This window comes from Argiope bruennichi, chromosome 7 (genome assembly GCF_947563725.1).
Source record: "Argiope bruennichi chromosome 7, qqArgBrue1.1, whole genome shotgun sequence".
Classification (NCBI taxonomy): Eukaryota; Metazoa; Arthropoda; class Arachnida; order Araneae; family Araneidae; genus Argiope; species Argiope bruennichi.
The window spans coordinates 130,787,561-130,801,093 of record NC_079157.1 but is presented as its reverse complement, the minus strand read 5'-3'; positions in this window follow the sequence as shown (position 1 = coordinate 130,801,093).

Sequence of the window (13,533 nt, the reverse complement as noted above, 5' to 3'; positions counted from 1 at the left end):
TGTTTATTTACTTTAGATTAAAAAAAAAAAAGGAATAATTGGAACTTGGGTAAATAACAGAAAAATCAAAAGTGTTTTAAACCAACCGATTGCTTTCATTAAAAAACGTTCAAAAATTGCTTTTTGTAAAAATAAAACATCTTTTTGTTTAAAATTTAAAATAGATTTGTATTCTTTTAGACGCTTTCAAAAATACAAAACGAAAAAAGAATAGATGCGTTCAAAATGCGCAACTTTAACATATCTCGGAACTTTTTAAGCACTACCGATTTCAGTTATCGTAATTCTTTTTTTTTTCTCATCTTCTTTCAGGAATGATATCTCAAAAAGAAATAGTTATTACAATTGCAAATTTTGCATACATTGTATTATTTTATGCGATTATTACAATATTCAATCTTTCTTTAAGAATGAATCTAGAAAAGAACTGCATTTTTTAGTTATTTAAAATCTCTTCGAGAATTTCTGCAACGCAATGATGGATGCGTTTATTTAAAAACGTTTGCTGAACTCCATTTACTACTGAAAAAGAATTAAAAATAAGAATAAATAAATAAAAAACCTCGCCATTCTGAAAGAAACATTTTTTTCTTCCATTGTCTGTCTGCATCCTGAATGATAAAAAAATATTGTGGGAAAAAAAAAAGTATACTAACGAAGGCTCTCTTCGTTATATAGCGGAAGCGGAAATTAGATTGACTTTTATCCAAACATTATCTAATTTAGTGCATCTCACGTGTAAGACGACGGCCCATGTTACCTGCCATGCAACAGTACACGCGGTCGCGGGGGAGGGAGTGAAGCTGTCTCATTCTGTGTACAAGCCTCCGCTTTGTTCTTCGTCAGCCCGCTCCCTCAATACGAGTGACCTTCTGGATTTCAGTGGTGACTTACTTTTCCTGCTTTTGTCAGTAGAGTGATGGATCAGGTGAAAGAGCGCTCGTTGTGACTATTATAGCCGAAAAACTGAAGTATTACAAAAGAGAAATGTAGCATAGAAATAGGCGGATTCGCAACTGCGCGCTTACTTGTTTTTAAAAATTTAGCTACATTTCGACAGTAAATAAATAAAATTATGTTCTTGTTTCTCCCTACTCTTTATTCGCCAATTTATTAGCGAGTTGATATGAAACAAGAACATGTGATGTCCTTAATATTAAATACAAATAATATTATTAAAATACATATTTAATATTATGTCCAAAACTACAGATATACGGAAAAAAAAAATGAACACCCGTAAGTTCCGTAAAGGACACTACCTTTCCAAAGCCAAAGTAAAAGGGAATTTTCTGAATAAAAATATTTGGAGATAATGATGCTCTTAGCGGAAGAAAAGCATACAATGAAATGGGTAACAAAAGCTAATGTTATAAATCCTATTTAAAAATAGTTTTAAAAGTGTAATAAATTTAGAGAAAAATTGGGTTAGAAATAAATTATTACAATTGAAATGATAGTTTTTTTAAATGTAAGATGAAGTAAATTTCTTGTGTGTGTCTGCGCGCAATATATTTTAAGAAGCTTATGGGTGAAAACTAGAAGAATTTCTGTTTCATATTCATTAGATAATAAATTTTTAAAAAAAAATCTGGAAGCAAAAAAAAAAAAAAAAAAAAAATACTAAACAGTAACAAAACAAAGAACAAGAGAAAGCATAAAGACAAAACAATAACGAAAATTCAATTTCGACTATAATAATTTGGGGGCAAATTCCTTTGAAAGATCAAAACGTCCGGGGATACACTTAAAAGTCTATTTAAATAGGGGAATTTAGATAAATCAGTCCTAAGTAAAAGAAAGAGTCTCTTAAAATGTCGTAGAATTTAATAAAGTGATTATTTAGGATTCAGCTTTGTGATGGGAACAACCATTTGTAGAAACTAACATGTGATCGTCGCATGTAAGTTCACCATCAACCCAAAAATAAGTTTCATGAGCAACTGGAGTTACATCTTAGAGAAGTTGTCAGCAGAAAAGTCCATCAAGTAGTTTTTAGGTCCGAAGCTTGATTTTCTGATAAAAAGGCTACAAAAATTAATTTTTAAAAAAAGTTTAACATTTCACTAATACTTTATTGAAATATTATGTAAATCACGTCAAGCATTGTATGTAACAAAAAGTTTTCAGAAAATACTTTGGTGCAAAGAATTTCCTTTACACTTTTGAAAGCGCACTACTCCGATGTGGTCTCTGTTATCGTTCAAAGCGATAAGAGGACTTTTATGGCCACATCGAAAAGTAATTCTTTTATTTTATGAGCTTCGAGATTACCTGTTGACGTTCCCAGATAGCGGAGTAGCAGTAAATTGGGGCACCATAAAGTTTGAGCTGCAGCCAGCTTTTGAAAATATTACAAAGATATCAAAGAAAAATGGGGCGCTGTTTTGAAATCTTAGGCCAAAATTGGCTTAAAAGCTTTAAATGTAAATTCAATCTACTGTTGAAAATGCCTTCATTTCTTTGCAGCGAATAATTCTTTACTTTTAGGACTAGTTTTAGTAAGAATTGGAAGAAATAGTTACATATATGCATCCATTTCTAAAACAAAAGTGTGATAATAAAACCGAATAAAGCTTAAAAATTCTTTTAGAAATGTATTTGAATTATTTAGAATATTAAAACATCTTTTATTAAAGATAATTTAGTTTTGAATTTAACAGAAGAGAATTGGAGTGCTCTGTCATCAACATCATTTAAAAAAATGTGGTCAAAAATATTGTTATGCTGCCAAATATTCCCGATTGCCACTTTTTCATTGCTGATTCTAATTTCGGTATTTTCGACTGATAATTTAAGAAAATAATATCCTAAAAAATGATTTGATCTTTATCATTTGCTTGCAGCAATCATTTTTATCTTTCAATAGTCGCAATGCATCTAGAGAATATTAAAAAAAAATGATTCATTCATTCAGTTTTTATATTTCTCCTTTATAATTATAAAGACTCATCCAATAGAGAAAGTAAATAAGTATTTTGTAATAAAAATTAATAAATTCAGTGAGTCTCTCGCATTTTCCATAATAAAGATGCCACCCCCACCTCTCGCATAAAACAGTGGATCTTGGGCAAAGCTGTGAAAGCTAAGATTTTTTTTTTTTCTCCCGAAGTCCCATATACGAAAGAGCACACTTGCTAAACTTTTAAAAAAACTTGAAAACAGCTTTGGTCCAAAATTTGATAAAATTCTACATTTTAGGTGCTAAAATTGTGAACCAAATTTCATTTATCCAAGTGACTATACTTTTTGAACTATCACGTTATATGTATGCAAAAGTACTAACAGAAGACAGACAAATCTTTGACGGATTTGATTCGACATTCGATACAAATATGCATTTTGGATACTAAACATGCGTCCACATTTTATCTGTCTATTGTTGTGTTCACTTGTACTCGGACAGCCGAATCAACTGTCTACCTCTGACTGACTTTTATTCAAAATGTGATAAGAAGCTACAAGCGGTGTTAAATTTGTACACTAAATTTCATCCATCTAACTAAATATATTTAACAGAAATATTAAAAAGTTATTATAATAGTAATAATGAGTCATTTCATTGTCATTAATTTCTGATAGTGATTTATATGGAAATAAAAGAATTCGAACTATGATTTCCATAGTAAAGAATCATTCACGTCAGCTGTCTGAATTCTGCGCACATACTAATTGACTTTGAAATATTTGAAATGATAATGATGGCATTCAATTAAATAATAAAACAATATCAAAAATTGAATAAGTATTATGAAAATAAGGTGTATATTTTTTTATGTATTTGTACAAGTAAAAATGAAATAAATACGAATGCCGATGAAGCACAGTGGAGAACTCTTTTTAACGAATGCCTACCAAACTAGTGAGAAATAAAAATATTGTCTGCATAACATGTTTCTTGTAATCTATCACATAAGCAGGAAATTTTCGTAGGATAGTAATAATAATTAAAAAAAATAGTACTTTCTTTCCTAATGTATTCAAAGTTGAAATATTGCGCTAATTAATAATAAATATATTTCTTTTAGTTTCTAATCATTCGCTTGAGATTTCCTTTAAAGAAAACAATCCGGCACGAATTCAAAAATTAGAAAAAAAAAAAAAAAAAAAAAAAGGCATGAGGTCCACTTCATTTATCACCAGTACTGATTTCTGGAAGCATTTCAACCGATCGATACTATTCATCCACTCGAGAGGCCCGCACACATCTGGGTAGTGGGAAGGAAAAAGAAACTCGCTCTTTTCTGCAAGGTTAATCATGAAAGAGATTTTTAATTTTCAGGCTCACTCGCTCGACAGTACAGAGATACCCCTGGCTGACATCCAGAGTCACAATTGTTCCTTTATAAATTAATCACCAAGTATTTTAATAACATACGAAAGGTAAAATAACATACTAAAGTGATTTCTTAAGTGCTGTCTAAGAATAGACAAGTATCCATGCGAGTATCAATTGAAAATAGGTAATGAATGAAACGAATCCACATCTGCACTGAAATAACGAAACGCGTGACAAAGTCTGTGGGTTCTCACGCTATTTCGCATATATTCGGAAGTTAACCAATAGAAAAAATGGTTTGTTAATAAGGAAATATGAACTGCGGTTGTATCATTATCAGCTTTTCTCAAAAGTGTCATTTAAGAATACTAAAAAATAGTTTCCCCTTTCCACTGCATCATTTTTGATCCAGCCATTTATTTCAACTGACGGGCCGGGATAGCCGGTAGTTGGTAGGGCGTTTTATTCGCATCTCTTAGGTTGTGAGTTCGAACCCCTCCAGCAGAAGACTCTCCGTGTACGTGATGGTTGGTACACGTGTAAATCTGTAGTGGCCACAAAGTCCTCCAAATCAAGACAATACCACTGTGGGTATTCGATCAGAGGTGATCGTTCTCTAAATGACGATCTGCAGATGAATGAAAAAGGCTGTGACGCATGAATAGATAAGAAATACGTTTGGCCCTAGATGGCGCTACTGAAACAAGAGACGATAAAACTCGGCTTAAAATCGCTGACTACGTCAGCGGACTTGTCCATGACTAGTGCCATAAGCAACAGCAATAACAAAAAAATTCAATTTACACTAGTCTTCAAAATATTAGCATAATTAATATGATGTAAAGGATTTGGAGAAAATAAATTTGGAACGAAAAAATTCATTCTTCAAATAGACGGCCCACTATCGGTGACCATTGTCAATAAATGTGTGCTGTGGGATTTTTAGAAATTATTTAATGGGCTTCATTTCGTACTATAGTATATTGAATGGTGACCGATATATTCAATTGGTTTTGTTTGGCATTATATCTGAATTAAGAGAGGAATTCGCTTTGGTGCTATACAACACAAATAAACTTAGGCAGTATATAGTCTGTAGATCTTTGCTCCCGTATTCAAAATACCTGCCTTCAAATCACAAGTTTTAACAATGCATGTACATTTGTTAAAAGAGTGCAACTTTGCATAGATTATCAAAGATGCTTATTTTGAACAAATTTTAAGAATTTAAATGAATGCTTTACTTGACCTTTGCAATTGGAAATATACGCCAAACTGCATTAGTTAAGGGGGGGGGGATGCTTGTTCCAATTTTTCGAGATACCTTGCATACATATATGATTTATCATTAAGTATACAAGGATCGAATTGCTATTATAATCAACTTAGAAACTTCGAAAAATATCCATTTAATAAAGGCAAAGAAAGATAAATTCACCACAGCTCCAAGACCTATTCCTCTCAAGTGTGACGACCAAGTATTTGATTCAGAAATAATTTATCAATTAATCGATTGCACTGGAAATAGGACTGGCTTGTACCTAAAATATCATTTGATAACTAATTCTGATTCCTGCTGTTTCAGTTGCAGAAAAAAAGAAAGCATTCAGCCGATTCTCATGATTAAAAAGCAATTCTAAGCCCATTATTGTTTTTAAATGTCCTACTTATTGAATTCCTAAAATCCATAGTCATGTCATATTTTTAAAAAATCTAATTTGCGTTTTCAGTTTTTTTTTTCGATGAAGATAAAAAAAAAAAAAGTAATTATTATTGGTATTCTTAGACAGATAATACAGAAATGAAACATAAATGAGTTTTTGTAATTAATAATAAAATATTCTGACTAAATTAATAGCCCAACAGAAAATAGAGAATATTTTTGAGATGATAATAATCAAACTCTAAAAAATAACAGCTTAACGGCAGAGCCTCTTACTCCGTGGTCCTTCTCAACTGTCCAACACCTGTAAGCAAAAATAGTAGAAAATCAATTCAACATAGAAGATTCTATTTAAATTTGCTAAAGTAACTACTTCATGTCTAATTTTCTTAGTAATTTTTTGAATCTTAACAGACGCAAGGCCATGAAAACTTTCCCGTTTGAAAACTGGTGGTGAAATAAAACACATTCGAAGCTTTAGACCCCAGCTGTGAGTTTGCATGTTTCATTTTGTCACAAACTACAACTTTTTTCTACACTCATTTACTTTAGTATGAATATATATATATATATATATATATATATATATATATATATATATATATATATATATATATATATATATATATATATATAATTTTTACATGATTATGTTGAAAGTATTGAAAGTACAAAACATGTTTACGATGATTACTTAAATAAGTCAACTGTAGACATGCACTTAAAAAAATACTTTTAATCAATTTATAGGAATAATGAAAGCTTTAAAGATTTTCCATTCGTTTTTTCCCCCTTATGTGTTCCTTCCTTTGTCTATGCAGCTTTTGAAAGCTGCCAAGCCGAGGGAGATAAACAATTTTTCTATTTATAACGCAGTGTTAGTTATTACAGAACCAAGTTATGTACCACAGGGCAAAGAAAATGTTAGTACCATAACATATTTGAATAAACCAGTGGACATTCATTTTACCATTTCGGTTTTCTTATGAATTTAATTTTTTACTTTGGCTAGGCTGTTCATGTGTTTGGAGCGAGGTAGTTTTTATCTTCTTTCTCTTTGGGTGGTTTGTGTGGCTTCATAGGGCTACTAGAACGAGACAAAATGTTTTTCCTAATAAAAATCCAAAACAGTTTCAAAAACTAACGTAAATTTTACAATTCCAGTGCTGGCTTGAACTCAACATTTCAAATTAATGCTTAAATATTTATGAACTACTAAATTTTGTTTTAATTTTTTTTTATTTGGAAAGAAATTAATCTATTGCTGCATACGACGATTATTGCCGTTTTGTATGTTTCAATTGATGAAATGCAATTCATGAAAAGAATATTCACAATGGAGGTTCAACTTTTAAGTTATCATGCATTAATGTGAATTTTTGTTGTTGTTGTTATTTTTATGGCATATAGACAAGCCCGCTGTTACGAAGACAGCGATTTAAGCCAATAGGGGGTGCGTCTCTTGTTTTAGTAGCGCCAACTAGGGCCAAGAGTACGACTTTGCCACTCACGCATCACTCATTCGTTTGCACAACCCCTTTTTACAGGAGGGCACATTCACACAACTCACAGATAGAACAGAGGAAGAACAACCATGCCCGAACCGGGGCTGGAACCCAGGACGCCCAGATCACGGGGAAGACGTGCTACCCCTATGCAAGGACGCCGGCATGTGAATTTTGAAAGCACAGCACTGATCGTGAAGTTGGGAATTAATTATTCACGCAATGCTAAATCGCATGAAAAACTAAAGCGATGAGGTTTAGCGTTTTCCAGACAGGCCTTTTCCCCCCATATAAGGCCTTTTTTTTTTTTTTTTTTTTTTTTGTACAAGTGATTATAAATAAGTGCAAATTTCAAAAATCTGTTAAGTATAAATTCAACAGAACACATCCAAAGAACGTCTGCTCCGACAAAAATTTGCTTCATCCACACCAACAGTAGCTCTTCCTTTCAGTTTGTTGCGACAAATAAGTAGGGAATGAAGAGGAGGGAGAAATCGTAGAAGAGAAACTTTTCCCTTCACAGCACATTTAATGTGATCAAACGCGGAGACGACATTTACTTTTCGTAAACATGATCGATTATTTTTTTTTTCTATTTGAAATTTTTATTTCCAAAGAAGAGGTTTTTTTCCCCTTTCTGTTCCTTTAAAAATCGAAGGTTTCCTTTACGGTACCTGTTTCCAATCGAGGTCATCAATGCAACACTGTAACTTTTTAGTAAAAGTAAATATTCAATTGATGTGCTCTAAAATCGACCAACATTCAAACGTTTTGATAAATAACAATGATCTGATTTTGTTCAGATGTTCTGCATTTAAAACTTTTGGGATATATGCTTGCATTGAAGTTGTTTTCTTTTTGAGTAATTATTCTTTTACATTCTCATATGCTATATTCTAAAGGTTTTTGAAAAAAATGTGTAAATGATTTTTTTTGTTGCTTGCTTTAATAGTGGAAGGGCAGAAGCTACAATCTCGAGTTTTGCACTTGCTTCTTCATATTTTTGGTATGCATTCGTTTAATCATGAGCACCTATTTCTACAAAAAGGGGCCATTTTGCCCGCTTTCGGTATTTAATTAGAAAAAATATAAATTGACTTATCTATTATGAAGTTAAAGTAGGAAAAACTTTTACATTTTCAATATATTTGTTGAGGTGTTGTGATGAAAAGGCAGTTCCTCTATATTTATTTATTAAAAAAAGTATTTATTTTCTAATTCAAGTCTTCAAGACTATCTATTTTTTACCAAAATATTGACTCGCATGTCTTCTTACTAACAAACCTATAATAGCTTCTATTTGACTGTTCGGCTTCGTCTTCTTGCTTCTTATATACACACATACTTAATTCTAACACATACTTAATTCTAACACATACTTAATACTATATTTATATCTATAATGTTAAGTTTCCATGCTATATCAGTTTTAAAAAAATCAGTTTCCGGAGTAGAACGCCATTACAAATTTAAACTTTTCTCTTTATCATCGTAGAATTAATTTAAATGTTGTTACATTTTTTTTTAAACATGTACTCTGATAAAGATAAATTATTTGTTCATTATATGACTTTGCATTTTGTATATGAAATATTGCAAGTATACGGTGTATAATATAAGCGGCTTATTAAATCAGAAGTATATTAATATTTTGCTAACTCATCATTTGTATCTGCGAAAATTTGTAATAGATATTAGCTGAATTCAAATTTAATTTTCTTCTAGTTGCACTATTTATATATTATTTATTAAACCGTAATCCAAATCTACTGTTTTCAGGTCTTTGCTTAATTTATTTATATTATAAACCATTTCCGTCCGTGTTATTTAGCACTGACATTCATTGGTGTAATAAAATGGCGTTGGTGCAGAGGATAAAACGATGTTTGTGAACTACACCATCGAGCTCTAAAAGATCCTACACGAGTTTTCAAGCATCACGAACTGAAATTTTGAATTTTTACTCATGAAAAATCGTCCAATTAAATAGCTCGCTGAATATTTTAAAAATATTTATTATTCGGCAATGCAATAAAATGCACTTTCGTTTGGAAAGTGCTCATTTTAATCTATGAAAAACAAATGCCTTTTTCAGCATCATTTTTTCTCCAGTCAGCGACTGATAAAAGAAAACCCATGAATCGAGGAAAGATGGGAGGATTCCGCGCAGGTGAGCTGATGTCCAAATCAACATTAAATATTTATGAAATACTAAATTCTATTTGAAATTTTTTTTATTGGGAAGGAAGTTAATCTTGTATGTTTCAATAGATGAAATGTAATTAACGAATTTTTTTTTTAATTCTTCAGTAAAACACTTAAAAAAATCAGAGCATGCTGATTTCAACTAACAAATGACAAATATAGTAAAAACATTTTACATTTATTAAGTAATTGAAAAAGTTTAAGGTAAAAATGTAAATATATTTGAAACATACAAGATTGCAATAATCGTCGGCCTCTATTTAAGCATTCCTCCCAAATTAATGGAAATGTGTTTTTACATTTGTATAACTATTTCACAAAACTAACGACGGCTTCAATTCGCCTTGGATTTATAACAAAAGCACCCAAACTGTAGGTCGCGCGTCAATTTTTTTTTTTTTTTGGTGGATACCGACAAAATCTTGAATGTATATTTTTCTATTTATCGACACATTAGTAATTACATTACTAAATAGAATTTTAATCTTAGTAAAATGACACATTTCCGGTTATATTCGCAACAAAGTTTTTCCAATTTCTACTGAAGATACTACTTCCTTTTAATATTCATCCTACAGTTGAAGTTGCTTTTTCGGTAATGGTGTGAATTAAAACCAATTGTAGAACTCCTTGCATATGAAAATAACTCTTAACTGACCTGGATTTCATTGCCATCCTTAACATCAATCGAAAGCAAATGCATACTTTTAGTAAGTTTAAAAGAATTTTTTGTTTTTGTTTGAGGATGGAATTTTAAAACAAAACAAACACAATTATATATGTTTTTTTTTGTTTTTTTTCTCCACACAACTTTAGTTTTCACCCATACAACTAGGGATTGCAATACCGGTATACCGGGATACCGAATACCGGTATTTTGAGCTATTTGTACGATTTTGTAATACCGGTATTCACAAGTTTAAATACCGGTTTTTCGGTATTTACTAGAAATTTTTAAAATTGTCTCCACTAAATGTTCAGAAATCGCCAACATAGCAAAATAGTATACGTTTTTGCTTTTATATCTCCCTAACAGACGAAATTAATGGCTTAATTGCTTAAATCTAAATTAGCGAAACGGATTATCCCTGAAAGAAAATATTGTATCCATAACGACTGATGGAGCAACAGTTATGAACAAAGTTAGAAAGTTGATTCGTGCAAATCAGCAATTGTTTTATGCTGATAGAATTCAATTAGGAGTAATAGATATCAAAAAATAAAGAACAGAAGAATCCAAATACTGTGGATATAGAAACTTCGGATTCCAACTTTGAAGAGAGTAAGAGTGAGAGTGAGCGATCCAAAAATATCCAAAAATAATGACAATCTCATTGCTGAAGAAGATATTTCTAATGAGGATGAAATATCAACCAATCACGAATTGCTTCCCATAGTTTATAAAGTTCAAAAAATTGTTAAGATATTTAAACGTTCCCCTATAAAAAACGACATATTACTAAAATATATACTAATTGAAAATAAAACAGAATATATGTTAATATTAGATTCTAAAACACGTTGAAATAGTTTACTCCTAATGATGGAACGATTTTTGAAACTAAGAAATCCAATTCAAGAAGCAATAATCGACTTCAACTCGTAAATTAATTTTCCAGATAGTGAATTCGACTCAATATCCAGAACTGCAACAGCTCTAATTCCAATAAAACTAACTGTGGATGCATTATGTCAGAGAGATTCTAATTTATTAACAGCTAATGCAACAATAAATTTCATGTTGCAGTCACTGAAAGAACAGCACACATCACTATCTGAAGAATTATATATTACATTGAAAAATCACACAGAAGAAAGGCATACCGAAATAGAAAATGTCTTATGGTATTTACTTAATTATAATGATTTTAAAAATAAAAAGGAAAAAAAAGAACCAATTCAAATCTGATTAAATTTATAGTAAATTTTCTTAAATGTTTTTACCCACAAACCTATACACATTCAGAAGAATACGGTTCACTTATCGAAGATTATGATGACACTAATGTCGATAGTGAAAATGAATTGTCTCTTGAACAAAAATTAGAATTAGCGATAGATAAAAATTTCAAAGTACCAAATTACAATACAGAAATCAGCTATATCCAAAACCATCCGACGAGAAATCGATTTATTTGAAGATGAGGGATTTAGAGGTAAATACTTGGAAAAAGTATATCGCGCATTGCTAACAATACCACCAACTAGCGTAGATGCCGAAACAGCGTTTTTGACAGCTGGTAATTTTTTCACAGAATTACTTCTCAGGCTTAATGATAGTACAATTGATGCATTATGTTTTTTATTATCAAATTTCAAAAAATTTTAATAGTACCACAGACTGAATAGTGATATTTACACTTTTTTTTTTGATTTAAATAAATAAGATGTTCCTTTACTTTTTTGCGACTCTTTATATACTGCTATATTTTATAAGTTACAAATTATTTTTTGTAACATTTACACTCTCTAATGAAACTGGCAAATAAAACAAAGAAACACCTGTGTTTTATTTCTTTTTCCAAAATTTCTAATACCGGTATTAAAACCGGTATCCCGGTATTAAGATCTAAAAAATACCGAATACCGGTATTGAAATTTTGGTCCGGTATTGCAATCCCTACATACAACCTCTTTCTGAAAGAGTTATGTGGTCTTTCCTTTTTGAAAAAGTCAAAAGCGCCGAGGATGAAATAGGTCGGAATATTTAAAAATTTGGGAAGAATTTTCGAATTTGCTAAACAAATGTCGACTATAACCTTGGTTTGGTCCGTGAACAGAAAAAAAGTCACGATAATCAAACTATTACTGAAGTGGCAACATTAACTAAATCGAGTGCAAGTTTTAAAGGAGTAAGAAAGAACTGAATTTTTCGTAATGGCAATAAGAAATATTTGATTTTTCGGTATAAACATCTGACCGCATTTTCTGATCAGATGCGAAAAAATTAAAATATTTGCCATTAGTAGTGAAAAAGCATTTTTTTTTCATACTAAAACTAAAAAAGTCGATATTACTTGTTAAGTAAAGAATTTACACTAATAGCCGCCGGGAGTTTTTCACTGAAGAGCTATGATAATTTTTACTTCCAAGTATTTAATTGACTCTAAATTTCTTATTGCAGTAACAGTCATAAAAAAAAAATGTTTCTGTGCAAGATTTCATTTTTAAAATTCTGAAAAAAAATTACTAGTTTGCTTTGAAATACATAGTAACTAGATCAGCTATGTTACAAATTTTTTCTGAAAAATATAGAATATACCTTCGATTACCACATTAGAGCACCGAAAACTGAATCGATGGTGGAGAAAAATATCCAATTGTAATCCGAACAAAATGGTTACATTCGCAAGGACGGGGTCAGTGAGCATAAAGTGGATCCCTTCTCATATGGGCATCCACGGAAATGAAATTGCAGATGCTCTAGGCCAAGGAAGGAAACCGAAGTCCCAATCTCCCCTCTTCTAGACTGCAGGCCGCAGAGATCCACGCCTAGTTTAAACTAAGAACAAAAACGAAATGGAGGATTCCCCCAGAGCATGACTGGTATGCCGGTAGGTGTCCAGGCTTGTCTCTGGCGTGCACCAGTCGAAGCAATGTTCAAACGCCCTTATCTAGATTAAGGATTGGCCAAACAAAAAGGCTTTTCTTCATTAGAGGACAAAAGACGTATACCCCTTGCCACTGCTCGGTCGACGCTTCTCCCCCTCATATCATTGAATGTATTGACGCCTCTGTGAGGCAGCCGGTGAATGAAGGGGGGGGGGGTTACAATCTCATCATGCGATTCGATCTCTTGGACTTGGAAATGGTAAAAAAGGACTGGAACATTGCCGAGTCAGACCAGCTAAACATTTCTACCAATCTAAAATGCGAACTTC